The following is a 21,603-nucleotide window of genomic DNA, read 5'->3' as shown; positions in this document are numbered from 1 at the left end:
CTTCGCAGAAATATGTTGGAAATGGAAGCAAAATTTTCAGTGCTTTCGTGGCTATCTCAGGGTATTTAGCCTTGACTTTGATCCAGAATGCCAGCAGAGATGCTATGTCAAACATACTTTTCAGCCCACCGTCATTTGCAAGCTCGAGGAGTTGATCTTTTTCCCACGCTGACGTGGATGATTCCCCGGGAACATTCACAAATGGATCACGGACTCATTTATTTGCATGTCTTGGGTCAGTGACGACCTTGCGTGTGTTAAAATTCAACAGTGCGTGACAGGGAATGAGGAAAGGTGCAGCTGATTCATATCATTTCATATCGCCAAATCATATTGTTTCCTCGCGGCCCGGTGGTTGGGGACCACTCTTAGCATGAAGAGAGACCAATCAGGATGCTCGCTCTCCCTCTCCCTCTCAAAAAAATCTATTTCTGGGATATTGTATGTAATTTCCGGACATCAGGAAGCCACTATCGATATGCGGGAGACTCCTGGAACTTCCGGGAGAGGTGGGATGTCTGCCTGACTTGGTCCAACCAAGCAGAGTCCACTGGCAAGAAGGCCCACCAGTGCCCTTACTTCCTGAGAAAGCTAAAGAAATTTGGCCTGTCCCCTAAAACCCTCACTAATTTTTATAGATGCACCGTAGAAAGCATTCTTCTAGGGTGCATCACAACCTGGTGTGGAAGTTGTCCAGTCAAAGGCCAGAAAAAGATGCAGTAGATCGTGAACACAGCCCCGCACATCACACAAACCAATTTTCCGTCCTTGGACTCACTTTACACCGCACGCTGTCAGAGCAGTGCTGCCAAGATAATCAAGGACACGACCCACCCAGCCAACACACTTTTCGTCCCTCCTCCCTCCGGGAGAAGGCTCAGGAGCTTGAAGACTCGTATGGCCAGATTTGGGAACAGCTTCTTTCCAACTGTGCTAAGACTGTTGAACGGATCCTGACCCTGATCTGGGCTGTACTCTCCAAATATCCAGACCTGCCTCTCTGTTTATTTGCACTACCTTACTTTCTATTTTCTATTTTCTATTTATGAGTTATAATTTAAATTTTTAATATTTACTATTGATTTGTACTTCAGGGAACGCGAAGCACAGAATCAAATATCGCTGTGATGATTGTAGGTTCTAGTATCACTTGTTTGGCGACAATAAAGTATAAAGTATAAATATAAGTATAAATGCATGGCTGAAGAATTGGAGTGGGGGCAGGGATTCAGATTTCTGGATCATTGGGACCTCTTCTTGGGCAGGCGGTGACCTGTATAAAGAGGACAGGTTGCACTTGAATTGGAGGGGGACCAGTATCCCGGCAGGGAGATTTGATAAGGCTATTGGCAAGGCTGTACTTTAGGTAGGCCTGGCTGTGCTGCAGCCCAGGGGCCAGAGCTGCACAGGGGCCCAAAATCGGTAGCTATCATCATGACAGACAAAAAAAAATACAAGAGTGGAGCATAGAAAAGAAAAAAGAAACAAGAAAAAGAGGACCGTGAGAAAGAGGCATTAAAAAATACATTGAAATTGTCAGAATTTTTTTAAACCTGTTCTCGATGATGCAGCAGTACTATTGCTCTTGTCGCAGTCTGAGACTGGTGGACAAATGGAGACTGGTTCAACAGCTAGCACGAGCACCAGCGTTAGCATTTACGTTACACTAGCATCTGACAGCGTTAGGATAGATACAGAACTGCAAAATCAGTTCGAGTCAGAGTGTGTCTACTGGACCGACGTATTGAGAAGAGTGGTGGCGGTTGTGAAGTTTTTGTTCGAGAGGGGACTGGCTATCCGAGGCTCCAGTGATATATTTGGCAGGCCTGATAATGGCAACTACATGGGCATTTTAGAGGTAATAAGTGAGTTTGACCCGTTTTTGAAGGCGCACATACAGAAATTTGGAAATGCAGGATCAGGCACCCCTTCATATCTTTCACCTAAAACATGTTGAGGAGTTTATTGAGCTCATGAGCGATCAAGTTCTGTCAGAGATCGTCAGTGAAGTCAAAATGGTCAAATACTTTTCCATTAGCATCGATTCAAGCAAGAGGCTTCGACGAGAAGAGGCAGAGGACAAGCTTGCTCGCAGTTAGTCTTTACAATGTCTCTTGAGATGGTGATGTGCCTCTCATGTGAGATGTGGCAGTCTTGGGGGAACGCCCCTCTCCCGCAGAATCACATTTGCCAGAAGTGCAAACGGCTGGGCGATCTGGAAGACCGTGCAAGGAATCTGGAGCAGCACCTGCATGACCTTCGACTCATAAGGGAGAATGAGACAGTCATAGATGAGAGCTACAGGGAGGTAGTCACACCTAGGCTGTTGGAAGCAGGTGATTGGGTGACAGTCATAGGGGGGAAAGTGAAGATGAGCAGACAGGTGGTGCAGAGCACCCCTGTAGCCATTCCCCTGAATAATAAGTTTACCGTCCTGGATACTGTTGGTGGGGACGACCGACCAGGTGTGAGCCACGGTGGCAGGGCCTCCAGCACTGAGTCTGACCTGGTGGTGCAGAAGCGTGGGACGGAGAAAAGGAGAGCTGTCATCATTGGAGACTCTATAGTCAGGGGAGCAGACAGGAGATTTTGTGGACATGAAAAGGACACCCGCATGGTTTGTTGCCTCCCAGGTGCCAGGGCCCGGGATGTCTCTGACCGGGTGCACGACATCCTGGTACGAGAGGGAAAGCAAACAGAAGTCATGATACATGTTGGGACCAATGACATAGGCAAGAAGAGGGATGAGGTCCTGAAGTGTGAGTTTTGGGAACTAGGCAGAAAGCTGAAGAACAGGACCTCAAGGGTGGCGTTCTCAGGATTGCTGCCAGTGCTACATGATAGTGATGGTAAGAATTGGTGGAAATGGCAGTTGAATGCGTGGCTGAGGAGTTGGTGCAGGGAGCAGGGTTTGAAATTTTTGGATCATTGCGATCTCTTCTGGGGAAGGTGGGACCTGAACAGATTGAATGGGTTGCACCTGAACTCAAAGGGGAGCAATATCCTTGCAGGTAGGTTCGCTGGCATGGTTCGGGAGGGTTTAAACTAATTTGCAAGGGGAATGGGACCCAGAGCGATAGAGCAGTGAAAGAAGTGCATGGAGTAAAGCCAGATCTAACATATCGAGAGGCTTTGAGGAAAGAGAAGCAGAATAAACAGTGTAAAGACAGTAGGGTAGAAGGGCTGAAATGTGTGCGCCTCAATGCAAGAAGCATCAGGAACAAAGGTGATGAACTGAGAGCTTGGATACATACATGGAATTATGATGTAGTGGCCATTACAGAGACTTGGCTGGCACCAGGGCAGGAATGGATTCTCAATATTCCTGGATTTCAGTGATTTAAAATGGATAGAGAGGGGGGAAAAAGGGGAGGAGGCGTGGCATTACTGGTCAGGGATACTATTACAGCTACAGAAAGGGTGGGTAATGTAGCAGGATCCTCTTTTGAGTCAGTACGGATGGAAGTCAGGAACAGGGAGGGAGCAGATACTCTATTGGGGGTATTCTATAGGCCCCCTGGTAGCAGCAGAGATACAGAGGAGCAGATTGGGAGGCAGATTTTGGAAAGGTGCAAAAATAACAGGGTTGTTATCATGGGTGACTTTAACTTCCCTAATATTGATTGGCACCTGATTAGTTCCAAGGGTTTAGATGGGGCAGAATTTGTAAAGTGTTTCCAGGACGGATTCCTGTCACAGTGTGTGGACAGGCTGAATAGGAGGAATGCCATTCTAGATCTAGTACTAGGTAATGAACCGGGTCAGGTCACAGATCTCTCAGTGGGTGAGCATCTGGGGGACAGCGACCACCGCTCCCTGGCCTTTAGCATTATCATGGAAAAGGATAGAATCAGAGAGGACAGGAAAATTTTTAATTGGAGAAGGGCAAATTATGAGGCTATAAGGCTGGAACTTGAGGGTGTGAATTGGGATGATGTTTTTGCAGGGAAATGTACTATGGACATGTGGTTGATGTTTAGAGATCTCTTGCGGGATGTAAGGGATAAATTTGTCCCGGTGAGGAAGATAAAGAATGGTAGGGTGAAGGAATCATGGGTGACAAGTGAGGTGGGTAATCTAGTCAGGTGGAAGAAGGCAGCATATATGAGGTTTAGGAAGCAAGGATCAGATAGGTCTATTGAGGAATATAGGGAAGCAAGAAAGGAGCTTATGAAGGGGCTGAGAAGAGCAAGAATGGGGCATGAGAAAGCCTTGGCGAGTAGGGTAAAGGAAATCTTCAAGGCATTCTTCAATTATGTGAAGAAAAGAAGGATGACAGGAGTGAAGGTAGGACCGATTAGCGGTAGTGGGGGGAAGATGCGCCTGGAGGCTGTGGAAGTGAGCGAGGTCCTCAATGAATACTTCTCTTCGGTATTCACCAATGAGAGGGAACTTGATGATGGTGAGGACAATATGAGTGAGGTTGATGTTCTGGAGCATGTTGATATTGATATTGGCATGTTACAAAGGTAATGCTACAGTTGTTATGGGGGACTTCAACATGCAGGTAGACTGGAGGAATGAGGTTGGTACTGGACCCCAAGAAAGGGAGTTTGTGGAGTCCCTCCGAGATGGATTTTTGGAACAGCTTGTACTGGAGCCTACCAGAGAGAATGCAATTATAGATTTAGTGTTGTGCAGTGAACCGGATTTGATCAGGGACCTCGAGGTAAAGGAGCCATTAGGGGGTAGTGGCCATAATATGGTAAGTTTTAATCTACAATTTGAGAGGGAGAAGGGGAACTGGGAAGTGTCAGTATTACAGTTGAGCAAAGGGAACTATGGTGCTCTGAGGGAGGAGCTGGCCAAAGTTCAATGGAACAATACCCTAGCAGGGATGACAGTGGAACAGCAATGGCAAGTGTTTCTGGGAATAATGCGGAAGGTGCAGGATCAGTTTGTTTCAAAGAGGAAGAAAGATCCTAAGGGGAGTAAGGGGAGGCCAGGGCTGACATGGGGCATAATGGGCTGTATAAAAATAAAAGAGAAGTATAACATAGCAAAGACGAGTGGGAAGCCAGAGGATTGGAAAAATTTAAAGAGCAACAGAAAGTAACCTAAATGGCAATACGCGGAGAAAAAATGAGGTACGAAGGTAAACTAACCAAGAATATAAAGGAGGATAGTAAAAGCTTCTTTAGGTATGTGAAAAGGAAAAAAAAAATAGTTAAGACCAAAATTGGGCCCTTGAAGACAGAAGCGGGTGAATTTATTATAGGAAACAAAGAATGACAGACGAGTTGAACAGGTACTTTGGATGTGTCTTCACTAGGGAAGACACAAACAATCTCCCAGATGTAATAGTGGCCAAAGGACCTAGGGTAATGGATGAATTGAAGGAAATTTATATTAGGTAGGAAATGGTGTTGGATAGGCTTTTGGGTCTGAAGACTGATAAGTCCCCGAGACCTGATGGTCTGCATCCCAGGGTACTTAAGGAGGTGGCTTTAGAAATCGTGGATGCATTGGTAATCATTTTCCAATGCTCTATAGATTCAGGACCAGTTCCTGTGGAATGGAGGGTGGTAAATGTTGTCCCTGTCTTCAAGAAGGGAGGAAGAGAGAAAACATGGAATTATAGATCAGTTAGCCTGACGTCGGTGGTGGAGAAGATGCTGGAGTCAATTATAAAAGATGAAATTACGACACATCTGGATAGCAGTAACAAGATTGGTCCGAGTCAGCATGGATTTACGAAGAGGAAACCGTGCTTGACTAATCTTCTGGAATTTATTGAGGATGTAACTATGAAAATGGACAAGGGAGAGTCAGTGGATGTAGTGTACCTGGACTTTCAGAAAGCCTTTGATAAAATCCCACATGGGAGATTATTGGGCAAAATTAGGGAACATGGTATTGGGGGCAGAGTACTGAGATGGATTGAAAATTGGCTGACTGACAGAAAACAAAGAGTAGCGTTTAACGGGTTCCTTTTGGAATGCCAGGAGGTGACCAGTGGGGTACCGCAGGGTTCAGTGCTGGGACTGCAGCATATTAATGATTTAGATGAGGGAATTAAAAGTAACATTAGCAAATTTGCTGATGACACAAAGCTGGGTGGAACTGTGAAATGTGAGGAGAATGTTATGAGAATGAAGGGTGACTTGGACAGGCTGGGTGAGTGGGCAGATGCAGTTTAATGTGGATAAATGTGAGGTTATCCACTTTGGTGGTAAGAACGTGAAGGCAGGTTATTATCTAAATGGAGTCAAGTTAGGAAAAGGGGAAGCACAACGAGATCTAGGTGTTCTTGTACGTCAGTCACTGAAAGCAAGCATGCAAGTACAGCAGGCAGTGAAGAAAGCTAATGGCATGCTGGCTTTCATAACAAGGGGAATTGAGTATAAGAACAAAGAGGTCCTTCTGCAGCTGTACAGGGTCCTGGTGAGACCACACCTGGAGTACTGTGTGCAGTTTTAGTCTCCAAATTTGAGGAAGAACATTCTTGCTATTGAGGGAGTGCAGCGCAGGTTCACAAGGTTAATTCCCGGGATGGCGGGACTGTCATATGTCGAAAGATTGGAGTGACTGGGCTTGTATACTCTGGAGTTTAGAAGGCTGAGAGGGATCTTATTGAAACATATAAGATTATTAAGGGATTGGACATGCTGGAGGCAGGAAGCATGTTCCCGCTGATGGGCGAGTCTAGAACCAGAGGCCACAGTTTAAGAATAAGGAGTAGGCCATTTAGAATGGAGTTGAGGAAAAACTTTTTCACCCAGAGAGTGGTGGATACATGGAATGCTCTGCCCCAGAATGCTGTGGAGGCCAAGTCTCTGGATGCATTCAAAAAAGAGATGGATAGAGCTCTTAAAGATAGCGGAATCAAAGGTTATGGGGATAAGGCAGGAACTGGATACTAATTGTGGATGATTAGCCATGATCACAGTGAATGGCGGTGCTGGCTCGAAGGGCCAAATGGCCTACTCCTGCACCTATTGTCTATTGTCTATTGATATTAAGGGACAGGAGGTGTTGGAGTTGTTAAAATACATTAGGACGGATAAGTCCCCGGGGCCTGATGGAATATTTCCCAGGCTGCTCCACGAGGCGAGAGAAGAGATTGCTGAGCCTCTTGCTAGGATATTTATGTCCTTGTTGCCCACGGGAATGGTACTGGAGGATTGGAGGGAGGTGAATGTTGTCCCCTCGTTCAAAAAAGTTCGTAAGGATAGTCCGGGTAATTTTAGACCAGTGAGCCTTACGTCTGTGATGGGAAAGCTGTTGGAAAAGATTCTTAGAGATAGGATCTCTGGGCATTTGGAGAATCATGGTCTGATCAGGGACAGTCAGCATGGCTTTGTGAAGGGCAGATCATGTCTAACAAGCCTGATAGAGTTCTTTGAGGAGGTGACCAGGCATATAGATGAGGGTAGTGCAGTGGATGTGATCTATATGGATTTTAGTAAGGCATTTGACAAGGTTCCACACGGTAAGCTTATTCAGAAAGTCAGAAGGCATGGGATCCAGGGAAGTTTGGCCAGGTGGATTCAGAATTGGCTTGCCTGCAGAAGGCAGAGGGTCATGGTGGATGGAGTACATTCAGATTGGAGGATTGTGACTAATGGTGTCCCACAAGGATCGGTTCTGGGACCTCCACTTTTCGTGATTTTTATTAATGACCTGGATGTTGGGGTAGAAGGGTGGGTTGGCAAGTTTGCAGACGAAACAAAGGTTAGTGGTATTGTAGATAGTGTAGAGGATTGTCAAAGATTGCAGAGAGACATTGATAGGATGCAGAAGTGGGCTGAAAAGTGGCAGATGGAGTTCAACCCGGAGAAGTTGGAAGGACAAACACCAAGGCAGAGTACAAAGTAAATGGCAAGATACTTGGTAGTGTGGAGGAGCAGAGGGATCTTGGGGTACATGTCCACAGATTCCTGAAGGTTGCCTTACAGGTGGATAGGTTAGTTAAGAAAGTTTATGGGGTGTTAGCTTTCATAAGTCAAGGGATAGAGTTTAAGAGTCGCGATGTAATGATGAAGCTCTCTAAAACTCTGGTTAGGCCACACTTGGAGTACTGTGTCCAGTTCTGGTCACCTTACTATAGGAAGGATGTGGAACCATTAGAAAGGGTACAGAGGAGATTTACCAGGATGCTGCCTGGTTTAGAGAGTATGCATTATGATCAGAGATTAAGGGAGCTAGGGCTTTACTCTTTGGAGAGAAGGAGAATGAGAGGAGACATGAAAGAGGTGTACAAGATAATAAGAGGAATAGATAGAGTAGATAGCCAGCGCCTCTTCCCCAGGGCACCACTGCTCAATACAAGAGGACATGGCTTTAAGGTAAGGGGTGGGAAGTTCAAGGGGGATATTAGAGGAAGGTTTTTTTACTCAGAGAGTGGTTGGTGCATGGAATGCACTGCCTGAGTCAGTGGTGGACGCAGGTACACTAGTGAAGTTTAGGAGACTACTAGACAGGTATATGGAGAAATTTAAGGTGGGGGCTTATATGGGAGGCAGGCTTTGAGGGTCGGCACAACATTGTGGGCCGAAGGGCCTGTGCTGTGCTGTACTATGCTATGTTCTATGTTCTAGATGTTGCACACGTAGATCAGCTCACATTCATTTTACATTATTTGTGAACTGATGGAAACTATCAGGAGCAATTCTTATGATTTCAACCCATTGAGAGCCACAGAGGGGAAGCTTTATGTAATTTTGCGCTCAAAAGTTTTAGGAGAGGGGAATATTGACATAAGCAACTGCAGGGGGCAGTGCTATGACAATGCTGCAAATATGTCCGGTGCATACAAAGGCTTACAATTCTGCATCAAGGAAACCAATCCACTTGCTGAGTGGGTTCCATGTGCAGCACAAACATTGAAACTCGCTGGAATCAACAGTGTCAACTGTTGTGCTGAAACAGCTGATTTTTTTTTCAACTTCGTGCAGAGTGTGTTCAACTTCTTCTCCAAGTCAACCTCTATGTGGGAGGTGGTGACCGCAGGACTTCAACCTAATGCGAACAAGCGCATTGAAACTCTGAAGTCTCTCTCTAGATGGGCTGCACATGCAGAAGCCACACAGGCATTGTGCAGAAATTATGCCAATATTCACGATTCGTTAAAGAGCATTGCAGATGACATTAATCAGAATGTGGCAACTAGAAATGAAGCAAGGTCACTGTACAAAAAAATGGACAAGCTTGAGATAGCTTTTCTGAACAAATTGTGGCACTGCATTCTTCAGCACTTTGAAAGTGCAAGTGTTGCATTGCAAGCTGTAAATCTAGACCTGTGTAATACTGTGGATTTGGGGAGATCACTACGGAGATACATAGCAAGCTTGCATGATCAATTTGATACTTTTGAGACCCAAACTAAAACTATGTCTCCAACAGTCTCACAAGTGTAGAAACAACAAAGAAATTGTAAAGTCTTTCTGGGTAAATCCACAACACCTGATGTTGGCTTGTCAGCCAGAGAAAAATATTCCACTACTGTTTTTGGATCGTGAAGAATAGATTACTTGCAGAAATTGATTGCAGATTTGCATCATATAATGACCTTAACAACACATTTGGCATCCTAAACAATATCTCTTCTATCTCTGTACAAGATCTGCACAAGAGAGCATCTGATCTCCAAAGCAGATATTCAGCTGACCTGGAGTTAGACCTTGTGGAGTAGATTATCCATTTCAGGGAATTTGTAAGTGGCAAAGATATTTCATCCACAGCAGAGCTTTTATGCTTCCTCAGAGGAAAAAAAAACTTGCAGGTCATCTTCCCAAATGTAAAGTGGCATGCAGAAGTTTGGGCACCCCTGGTCAAAATTTCTGTTACTGTGAATAATGAAGCGAGTAAAAGATGAACCGATTTCCAAAAGGCATAAAGTTAAAGATGTCATATTTCTTTAATATTTTTAACAAGAAAACTTTTTTATTTCCATCTTTTACAGTTTCAAACTAACAAAAAAGGAAAAGGGTCTGAAGCAAAAGTTTGGGCACCCTGCAGGGCAGTACTTAGTAACACCCCTCCCCACCCCCCTAGCAAGCATCACAGCTTGTAAACACTATTTGTAACCAGCTAAGAGTCTTTCAATTCTTGTTTGGGGATTTTCACCCATTCTTCCGTGCAAAAGGCTTCTAGTTCTGTGAGATTCTTGGGTCATCTTGCATGCACTTATCTTTTGAGGTCTATCCACAGATTCTCAATGATGTTTAGGTCAGGGGACTGTGAGGGCCATGGCAAAACCTTCAGCTTGCACCTCTTCAGGTAGTCCATTGTGGATTTTGACATGAATTTAGGATCATTATCCTGTTGTAGAAGCCATCCTCTTTTCATCTTCAGCTTTTTTACAGATGGTGTGATGTTTGCTTCCAGAATTTGCTGGTATTTAATTTAATTCATTCTTCCCTCTACCATTAAATGTTCCCCTGCCACTGGCTGCAATACAAGCCCAAAGCATGATCGATCCACCCCAATGCTTAACAGTTGGAGAGAGGTTCTTTTCATGAAATTTTGCACCTTTTTTTCTCCAAACATACCTTTGCTCACTGCGGCCAAAAAGTTCTATTTTAACTTCATCGGTCCACGGGACCTGTTTCCAAAATGCATCAGGCTTGTTTAGATGTTCCTTTGAACCTTTTGAAAAGAACTTTTTGGCTGCAATGAGCAAAGGTATGTTTGGAGAAAAAAGGGTGCAGAATTTCATGAAAAGAACCCCTCTCCAACTGTTAAGCACGGAGGTGGATCGATCATGCTTTGGGTTTGTGTTGCAGCCAGTGGCACAGGGAAATTTTACTGGTTGAGGGAAGAATGAATTAAATTAAATACCAGCAAATTCTGGAAGTAAACATCACACCGTCTGTAAAAAAGCGGAAGATGAAAAGAGGATGGCTTCTGCAACAGGATAATGATCCCAAACACACCTCAATATTCACAACAGACTACCTCAAGAGGCGCTAGCTGAAGGTTTTGCCATGGCCCTCACAGTCCCCAGACCTAAACATCATCGAGAATCTGTGGATAGACCTCAAGAGAGCACTGCATGCCAGACAACCCAAGAATCTCGCAGAACTAGAAGACTTTTGCAAGGAAGAATAGGCGAAAATCCCCCAAACAAGAATTGAAAGATGCTTAGCTGGCTACAAAAAGTGTTTACAAGCTGTGATACTTGCCAAAGGGAGTGTTACTAAGTACTGCCATGCAGGGTGCCAAACTTTTGCTTCAGGCCCTTTTCCTTCTTTGTTATTTTGAAACTGTAAAAGATGGAAATAAAGAAGTTTTCTTGCTTAAAATATTAAAGAAATGTGCCATCTTTAACTTTATGCATTTTGGAAATCAGTTCATCTTTTCCTCTCTTAGCTATTCACAGTAACAGAAATTTTGACCGGGGTGTCTAAACTTTTGCATGCCACTGTAAGCATTGCTTTGAGGCTTTACCTGATTCTCCCTGTCACAAACGCAAGGGGTGAGCAACCTTTCTCCAAGTTCAAGCTTGTGAAAAATAAGCTCAGATCCACAATGGGACAGGACAAGCTGAATCATCTTACTCTGATGTCACTTGAGAGTGATCTTGTTTGGAAACTGGATTTTAGTAATCTGTTCAAGGACTTTACTGTGAGGAAATCCAGAAGAATTGAGCTTTAATTTTGAAAAACAAGCATCTGACTTTGGAAATATTTAGGCTTGTGTGTCAGTGCTGTTCCTGTTTTTGTGGCAATAGACTAATAGTTGACTGTTTACAAACCTAGTAAGTAATAAGTGGTTTTTACTCTGCAAGCCACACAGCACAGCAATAGGTTAGTTTGTGCTAGATCTCATTTTTGAAAAAGATTGTTGGAGTATTGTCAAGTTTCCTAGTTTGCCATAGTGCCATCTCTCTTGGCCTTTTTGTCTCTCATTTCCATTTTACTTTCTCAGAACACACGGTTGAAAAAAATACCTAGATAAAAATGCTTTGGCATTGTTTGAAAAATAAGGCCTATGGTATGTGCAGCAATAGCTAACTAAAGATTTAAGATTGGGTACATCATACTTCATCTCCCTTATAACTTTACTAAGCCAACTAAGCCTAGGTTAATTTTTGAGTGCTTTAGATGTTGTCCTTCAAACTAACAATCTGCATTACTTTCTGTCCTCCCTCTTAAGGCCTGTAAGTTTATAGCCTACGTATTGTACTAAACCAATATCTTGGTCCACAGCTTTGATATTTAGACCAGTACGAACTTTGATCTTGTTCTTGACTTTTTTCGCTTGGTACAGCAGCATTTTACGGTGCCAGCAGGGGCCCTGGCCCCACTAAATCCAGCCCTGGCTATTGAGGAGAATTTAAATGTGAATTGCTGGAGGGTGGGAACCAAACTGAAGAATGGAGGAAGGAGGAGATGAGTCACAAACAGAGAAAGCTTGTAGATAGTGTGAGATGGAGGATAGGCAGGTGATAGAGAAAGGATACGCTCAGACTGATGGTTTGAGATGGGTCTATTTTAATTCAAGGAGCATCGTGAACAAAGCAGATGAGCTTAGAGGGTGGATGAGTACTTGGAGCTATGATGTGGCCATTACAGAGACTTGGATGACTCAGTGGCAGGAATGGCTACTTGGAGTGCCAGGCTTTAGGTGCTTTAGAAAGAACAGGGAGGGAGACAAAAGAGGTCGGGCATGTCACCGCTGATCAGACATAGTGTCATGGCTGCAGAAAAGGAGGAAGTCATGGAGGGATAGTCTACTGAGTCTCTGTGGGTGGATGTCAGGGACACGAAGGGGTCAATAATTTTACTGGGTGTTTTTTATAGACCACCCAATAGAAACAGGGACATCGAGGAGCAGATAGAGAGACAGCTTCTGGAAAGGAGCAATAATAACAGGGCTGTTGTGGTGGGAGATTTTAATTTCCCAAATATCGAATGGCATGTTCCTAGAGCAAGGGGTTTAGATGGAGTGGAGATTGTTAGGTGTGTTCAGGAAGGTTTCCTGACACAATATGTAGATAAGCCTACAAGGGGAGAGGCTGTACTTGATCTGGTATTGGGAAATGATCCTGGTCAGGTGTTAGGTCTCCCAGTGGGAGAGCATTTTGAAGACAGTGATCACAATTCTATTTCCTTTACTATAGCATTGGAGAGGGATAGGAACAGACAAGTTAGGAAAGTGTTTAATTGGAGTAAGGGAAAATATGAAACTATCAGGCAGGAACTTGGAAACATAAATTGGGAACAGATGTTCTAAGAGAAATGTAAGGCAGGAATGTGACAAATGTTCAGGGGATATTTGCGTGGTGCTCCAATGAGACAGGGAAAGGATGGTAGGGCACAGTAACCATGGTATACAAAGGCTGTTGAAAATCTAGTCAAGAAGAAAAGAAAAGCATACGAAAGAGTCAAAAAACTAGGTAATGATAGAAATCTAGAAAATTAAAAGGCAAGAAGGAAGGAGCTTAAGAATGAAATGTGGCGAGCAAGAAGAGGCCATGAGAAGGCCTTAGCAATCAGGATTAAGGAAAACCCCAAGGCATTCTGCAAGTATCTGAAGAGCAGGAGCATAAGGCGTGAGAGAACAGGACCAATACAGTGTGACAGTGGAAAACAGTGTATGGAACCGGAGGAGAGAGTGGAGGTTCTTATTGAATACTTTGCTTCAGCATTCATCATGAAATAGGACATTGCCAATTGTAGGAATGACTTACAGAAGACTGAAAAGCTTCAGCATATAGACATTAAGAAAGAGGATTTGCCGGAGTGTTTGGAAAGCATCAAGTTTGATAAGTCATCGGGACCGAACAAGATGTACTCCAGGCTACTGTGGGAGGCAAGGGAGGAGATTGTTGAGCCTCTGGCAAAGATCTTTGCATCATCAGCGGGGATGGGTGAGGTTCCAGAGGATTGGAGGGTTGCAGATGTTGTTCCCTTATTCAAGAAAGTGAGTAGAGATAGCCCAAGAAATTATAGACTAGTGAGTCTTACTTTAGTGGTTGGTAAGTTGATGGAGAAGATCCTGAGAGGCAGGATTTATGAACATTTGAAGAGGAAAAATATGATTAGGAATAGTCAGCATGGCTTTGTCAAAGGCAACTTGTGCCTTACGAGCATGACTGAATTTTTTGAGGGTGTGACTAAACACATTGATAAGGGTAGAGCTGCAGGTGTTGTGTATATGGATCTCAGCAAGGCATTTGATAAGGTACCCCATACAAGGCTTATTGAGAAAGGAAGGAGGCGTGGGATCCAAGGGGACCTTGCTTTGTGGATCCAGAACTGGTTTGCCCACAGAACACAAGGAGTGGTTATAGACGGGTCATTTTCTGCATGGAGGTCAGTGACCAATGGTGTGCCTCAAGGATCTGCTCTTGGACCCCTTCTTTTTGTGATTTTTATAAATGACCTGGATGAGGAAGTGGAGGGATGGGTTCGTAAATTTGCTGATGACACAAAAGTTTGGGGTGTTGTGGATAGTGTGGAGGGCTGTCAGAGGTTAGAGTGGGACATCGATAGGATGCAAAACTGGGCTGAGAAGTAGCAGATGGAGTTCTACCCAGGTTAGTGTGAAGTGGGATATTGGTGGGTCAACGATGATGGGTAGAATATAGAATTAATGGTAAGACTCTTGGCAATGTGGAGGATCAGAAGGATCTTGGGGTCTGTGTCCATAGGATATTCAAAGCTGCTGCGCAGGTTGACTCTGTGGTTAAGAAGGCATACGGTGCATTGGCCTTCACCAATTGTGGGATTGAGTTCAAGAGCTGGTAGGTAATGTTACAGCTATGTAAGACCCTGGTCACATTCCACTTGGAGTACTGTGCTCTGTTCTGGTAACCTCACTACAGGAAGGATGTGGAAACTTTAGAAAGGGTGCAGAGCAGATTTACAAGGATGTTGCCTGGATTGGGGAGCATGCCTTCTGAGAATAGGTTGAGTGAACTTGGCCTTCTCTCCTTGCAGTGATGGAGAATGTGTGGTGACCTGATGGAGGTGTATAGGAGGATGAGCGGCATTGATGGTGTGGATAGTCAGAGGCTTTTTCCCAGGGCTGAAATGGCTCACGCAAGAGGGCACAGTTTTAAGGTGCTTGGAAGTAGATACAGAGGGGAAGTCAGGGGTAATTTTTTTACGCAGAGAGTGGTGAGTGCATGGAATAGGCTGCTGGGGACAGTGGTGGAGGTGGATACAATGAGGTCTTTTAAGAGACTCCTGGATAGGTACATGGAGCTTAGAAAAATAGAGGGGTATGTGTAACCCTCGATAACATCTAAGGTAAGGGCATGTTCGGCACAGCATTGTGGGCTGAAGGGCCTGTATTATGCTGTAGGTTTTCTATGTTTCTGTGTTTCTATCTCTCCACTCCTTGCATTTTCATGTCCGTCTAAAAGTCTCTTAAATGTGACTATCCTCCACTACGCCTGGCAGCTTATTCCAGTCACCTCATGTGTGGCACCTTGTCAAAGCCCTCTGAAAATCCAAGTAAAAACATACACTGACTCTCCTTTGTCGATCATACCTGTTACATCCTCAAAGAATTCCTCCAGAATTTTCCGGCAAGATTTTCTTTTCAGGAAACCATGCTGATTTTCGCCTAGTTTATTATGTGTCTCCAAGTACCCCAAAGCCTCACGCTGAAGAATGGAATCTAACTCCTTGCCAGCCACCGAATTCAGACTAACGGCTTCCAATTTCCTGCCTTTTACATCCTTCTCTTCTTAAAGAGTGGAGTGACATTTGCAGTTATCACATCCTCCAAAACCATTCCATAATGATTCCTGAAAGATGACTACAAATGTCTCCACAATCTTTAAGCGACCTCTTTCAGAATCATGGGGTATAGTCCATCTAGTTCAGGTGATTGGTCTATCAGGTCCAAGTAGGTTATCTGAACTTTTTCTGCTCAAAGGAGCACTGATGAGATCACATCCGGCATACTGCAAACACTCTTTGCATTCCTTTTGCCATCTGCAAGCCTACCAATCAGCCATTCTGTATTTTCATCCAAGTCATTTTCTGTACATTGTAAACAACAGAGGTGCCAACCCTGATTCCTATGGAACACAACTGGAAATAGTCCTCCAATCTGGACATTACCCTTCCACTACTATCCTCTGTCTTCTACAGCCAACCAATTTTAAAGTCATCATGGATCCCAAGTGAATTAATCTACTGCATCAAACTACCCTGAAGGAACTTGAAAAAACCTTCCTAAAATTTATGTGAACAACTTCAAAAACCTCATCAATTGTCTTTGTCACCTCCCCAAAGAACTCAGTCTATTCTGTAAGGCACAATCTGCCCTCCACAAGGCCCTTCTGACTATCACTAATAAGCCCATGCTTTTCCAAATACAACTAAGTCCAATGCCTAAGATTCTTCTCCAATAATTTTGCTTCCTCTCTCTTTTCTTCCTTTTTACAAGATTCATTACTCTGGTGTGTAGATAATCTTGTGAGGGAAGGTGAGGCCTGTATTCACTGGAGTTTTAAAGATTAAGAGGTTAATTGATTGGATCATCAGCTCCTGAGGGATCTTGGCAGGGGGCCTATGGACAAGATGTTTCCTCTTACAGGCAATCTACAATAAAACACTAGTGTTTAAAAATCAGGTTTTGTCCACTAGGATAGGTGTGAAGGTAGGTTCATTTCTCTCTCAGAGGGCCATAAACCTTCCAAACTCTTGTTCTCAGGGGCTGTTTACCTGAAACATACAGTAATGGAACATAAAGTTTAGATTAAGATCAGTCATAAAGTTATTGAATGGCAGAGCAGGCTTGACTCTACTTCTTCTCCTTAATCATTGATTGAGATGCAACAGCCAACAAGATTCACATCATGCTACCTGTTCCAGAATAGATCAATTGATCTTCCCTGGAGAGTTCAGTAACTACAACCAATGTCCCTTCTTGGGATTACAAGTTCAGCCTCAGCCACTGTCAGTGGCCCTGATTGCTGGCTGTTTGAGGAGGGCAGCACCAGGCCAGATGGGTTCATTGCACTTGTCTGCCCACAATCACTGTCCAGATTCCCATGAGAAGAGTGGTCACTGGGTCAGTGAGACTGATTCTTCTGAACCACTCAGAGAAAGAGGGAAAATCGGAGCACATGAAGAATAAAGCTGTGTGGTTTAACTTTGGGCAGATATGTAAAATGGGGATATTCACTGACTCTTTTCAGTGACAATTTCCTTTTCCCAAATGCAAGGGTAGGATTCTTTCATTGAACGATGTTGATCCAAAGTTTCATCAACGTCCAGAAACTACCGTAGAATGAGTGAACTATTTCAGAGCATTGAATTTTGACCCATTCTGGCCACTGAACTGCTGAAAATTTGTTTGATGTGCAACAAACAAAACTGAGAATGGGATAACTGTATAATGATCCATATTTACCATTGTCATACACAGGATAATTACAATCTTCCTTCATTAAATCCGTGTTTATTCAAATACACACACAATTCATGAGTTTGTCAATTTCAAATCAAGCATATTCCTCACTTTTCTGGTCTTGGCTTGCTAAAATCTAAAGCAAGACTTAGATGGCAGGTTTGCTCGCCAAAGTAAGTAATTTAATAACTTTACCCATCCATATTTCCACAGATACTTGTGTGAATTGTAATGTGGTCAGTACAGATGAGGTAGAGTGGGAGCATTAAGAGTTTGGTGCCAGGATCATGAGATTGAATGTGAATTCTCCACAGGAATGGCCAGTACTGACATCACGTCCCTCATCGCTAATAGTAAAGAAGTTTGGCTGGGTGGGTTTGCTTCCAGGAGCTCTGTCTCCTGAGAAATGCACTGCCACCTTTATGATAGAGAGGTGTGCTCACACTACGGTATCCCATGATTTATTTATCTATTGAGATACAGCGTGGAGTAGCCCTTCCGGCCCTTCGAGCCAAGTCACACAGCTGCCCAGCAATTTAACATTAGTGGACACATGGGACAATATACAATAACCAAATAACCTACCAACTGATACATCTTTGGACTATGGGTGGAGGGAGAAGCACCCAGAGGAAACCCAGGCAGTCACAGGGAGAATGTGCAAACTCCAAACAGGCAGCATCAGCAACTGAACCCTAGTTGCCTACACTTCCAGTGCTATCAGATTTTTTTATTCAGTGTGCAGCTGTTCCTTCAACATTATTATGAGTCATGGTTACATGAGTTCTTGATATAATCCCAGACTCGGTTTACATTAAAGATCTGTCCAGACTCAGCCCTGAATCTACTCAATGATTCAGCTTCTCTTGTTTTCTGGATCCATCTTTGCCAGATTTTTAAAAATGTACAGAGGTACACAGATCCACAGAACCTGACCAGCTACATCCAAGATCACTGTGGGCGGCTACTGAAGAAATTAGAAACCATTGTTCAGATATTTGCTTCATTGTTAGCCATGGAGAAGTGCTAGTAAATAGACTGGATGGTAGCAAATGTTGTGCATATATTTAAGAAGAGTGGCAAGGAATACTGGGATTTATACACCAGTAAGTCTTACATCTGGGGCAGGTAAATGACTGGAGAAGATTCTACGGGATAAAATATCCCTACACCTTGAAATGCAGGGGTTGGTTAGAGACATCAGCATGGCTTTGTGCATGGGAAATCATGTCTTATGAATTTTACTGAGAATTTTTGATGATGCAATAAAGAATGTCAGTGAGGGCAAAGCCATGATGTCATTTACATGAACTTCAGTAAGTCTTTAACGTTCCACTTATTAGGCTGTTTTGGAAGGATATTTCACGTGGAATCCAGTAAGAGCTGGCTAACTGGAGACACAATTGGCTTGATGGGAAAAAGGGGAAGTGCAAACAAAGTGGAGGATAGTTTCTCAGTCTGGTTGCCCATGATTAATGGTGTGACTCGGGTGATGCTGCAGGGCCCATTGTTGTTTGTCATCTATGTCAACAATTTGAATAAGTACATACAAGACATGATTAATAAGTTTGCAGTTGACAGTAAAACAGGTGGAATAGTAGACAATGAAGAAGATCAATCAAAATTACAGGGGCAGCTTGATCAGCTGGGATGACGGATGTCAAATGGAGTTTAATTTGGATAAGTGCAAGACATTACATTTTCGAGATCAAATCTAGGTAGGAATTTCACATGAATGGGGAGTGCTGGTGAACAGAGGAACGTTGGAGTGAAAGTACAAGGTTTGAAAGTGGTGTCACAGGGAGACAAGATGGGAAAGAAGGTTTTTGGAATTATGAACTTCATGAGTCAGGGCACTGAATATAAAAGTTGAGAGGCCATGTTGTGTTTGTAGAGGATGCCACTGTGGTCGTACTTGGAGTATTGTGCAAAATTTTGGCTGCACTGCTATAGGAAAGATATTATTAAACAGTAAAGACTGCAGAAAAGATATACAGGTTGTGAGATCTTGAGACTCTGTGTTATAGGCATAGATTAGTCAGGGTAGAACTGAGAGGTGATTATATAGAGGTGTACATGATCATGAAGGGTGAATGTACTCAGCTTTTTTTCCAAGGATGGGGAATTAAGAACAAGAATATACAAGTTTAAAGTGAGAGGGAACACCTCGCACAACATTGCTGAGGCTCATCACCAACGATGCTGAGACAGCCTACGGACTGGAGGTGGAAGAGTTTGAGGCCTACTGCCAGGTAAATGACCTGTTTTACTCACAAACTGTGGCATCTGTGTGACATGAGCTAACAGAAGAAGGGGTTGAGACATGTACAAGAACAACTTTTAAAAGACAGTTGGACAGGTACATGGTTTGGAAGTGTTCAGAATTTTAGGGGCCAAACACTGTCAAATGGGACTAACTGGAATGGAGAGACCAGTCAATATGGATTAATTGGGGCAAGGAGGCTGGTACTGTGCAGTAGAACTCTATGAAACTTATTTATTCAGGATAGCTCATCCCCTCCATTTGATACTTTTCAATTAGCTGGACCCAATGGCATCTTTCTCCCATGGGTGTTTCCATTCACCAGATATTGAACTTATCAGTCTTTGCCACATACTTCCACACTGCCCTTAAATGATAATAATATCTGTTATCATCAACAGCATTTCTGGTGAAAGAAATTAATTACGGTGGTCAGACACTGATATATTTTTTTCTGAGTTACACATCCTTTCCCCTGGAAGCCACTGCAATATCATTCTGTGGCAAGGAACTAAGTCTAGGCACTGCAGTCCCCTCTTTTGCTTTTCTATCAGAACCGATTATTTCAAATGTTACCACTTGCACTGAATTCTCCTTATATTATGTTTGTGTTCATTTGTTTGGAGCTTGACAGTCATGTTTTGTTGCTCAGTGATGTTAAATTATCTGCACGAGTAATCATCCAAACAAGCAAGCATGCAAGTACAGCAGGCAGTGAAGAAAGCTAATGGTATGCTGGCCTTCATAACAAGGGGGATTGAGTATAAGAGCAAAGAGGTCCTTCTGCAGCTGTACAGGGCCCTGGTGAGACCATACCTGGAGTACTGTGTGCAGATTTGGTCTCCAAATTTATGGAAGGACATTCTTGCTATTGAGGGAATGCAGCGTAGGTACACAGGGTTAATTCCCAGGATGGCGGACTGTCATATGTCAAAAAATTGGAGCGACTGGGCTTGTATATTCTGGAATTTAGAAAGTGGAGAGGAGATTTTATTGAAGCATAAAAGATTATTAAGGGATTATCTGCAAGAAGTGCATATGACTGGGCGATCTGGAAGACCGTGTAAGGAATCTGGAGCAGCAGCTGGTTGACCTTTGACTCATAAGGGAGAATGAGGCAGTCATAAATGAGAGCTACAGGGAGGTAGTCACACCTAGGCTGTTGGAAGCAGGTCATTGGGTGACAGTCAGAGGGGTGAAAGCGAAGGTGAGCAGACAGGTAGTGCAGAGCACCCCTGCAGCTATTCCCCTGAATAATAAGTTTACCGTCCTGGATACTGTTGGCAGGGACGACCGACCAGGTGTGAGCCACGGTGGCAGGGCCTCCGGCACTGAATCTGACCCTGTGGTGCAGAAGGGTGGGACGGAGAAGAGGAGAGCTGTCGTCATTGGAGACTCTATATTCAGGGGAACAGACAGGAGATTTTGTGGACGTGAGAAGGACACCCGCATGGTTTGTTGCCTCCCAGGTGCCAGGGTCTAGGATGTCTCTGACTGGGTGCACGATATCCTGGTACGAGAGGGAAAGCAACCAGAAGTCGTGATACATGTTGGTACCAACAAAATAGGCAGGAAGTGGGATGACGTCCTGAAGTGTGAGTTTTGGGAACTAGGCGGAAGGCTGAAGAACAGGTCCTCAAGGGTGACGTTCTCAGGATTGCTGCCAGTGCTACATGACAGAGATGGTAAGAATTGGAGGAGATGGCAGTTGAATGTGTGGCTGAGGAGTTGGTGCAGGGAGCAGGGTTTTAGATTTTTAGATCATTGGGATCTCTTCTGGGGAAAGTGGGACCTGTACAGATTGGATGGTTTGCACCTGAACCCGAGGGGGAGCAATATCCTTGCAGGTAGGTTTGCTAGCATGGTTCGGGAGGGTTTAAACTAATTTGCGAGGGGGGTGCAAGCCAGACCGATAGAGCAGTGAAAGAAGTGCATGGAGTAAAGCCAGATCTAACATACAGAGAGGCTTTGAGGAAGGAGAAGCAGAATAAACGGTGTAAAGACAGTAGGGTAGAAGGGCTGAA

Source organism: Mobula birostris, chromosome 26 (assembly GCF_030028105.1).
Source record: "Mobula birostris isolate sMobBir1 chromosome 26, sMobBir1.hap1, whole genome shotgun sequence".
NCBI classification, from domain to species: domain Eukaryota; kingdom Metazoa; phylum Chordata; class Chondrichthyes; order Myliobatiformes; family Myliobatidae; genus Mobula; species Mobula birostris.
The sequence above is the reverse complement of the archived record's forward strand: the minus strand, read 5'-3'. Positions refer to the sequence as shown.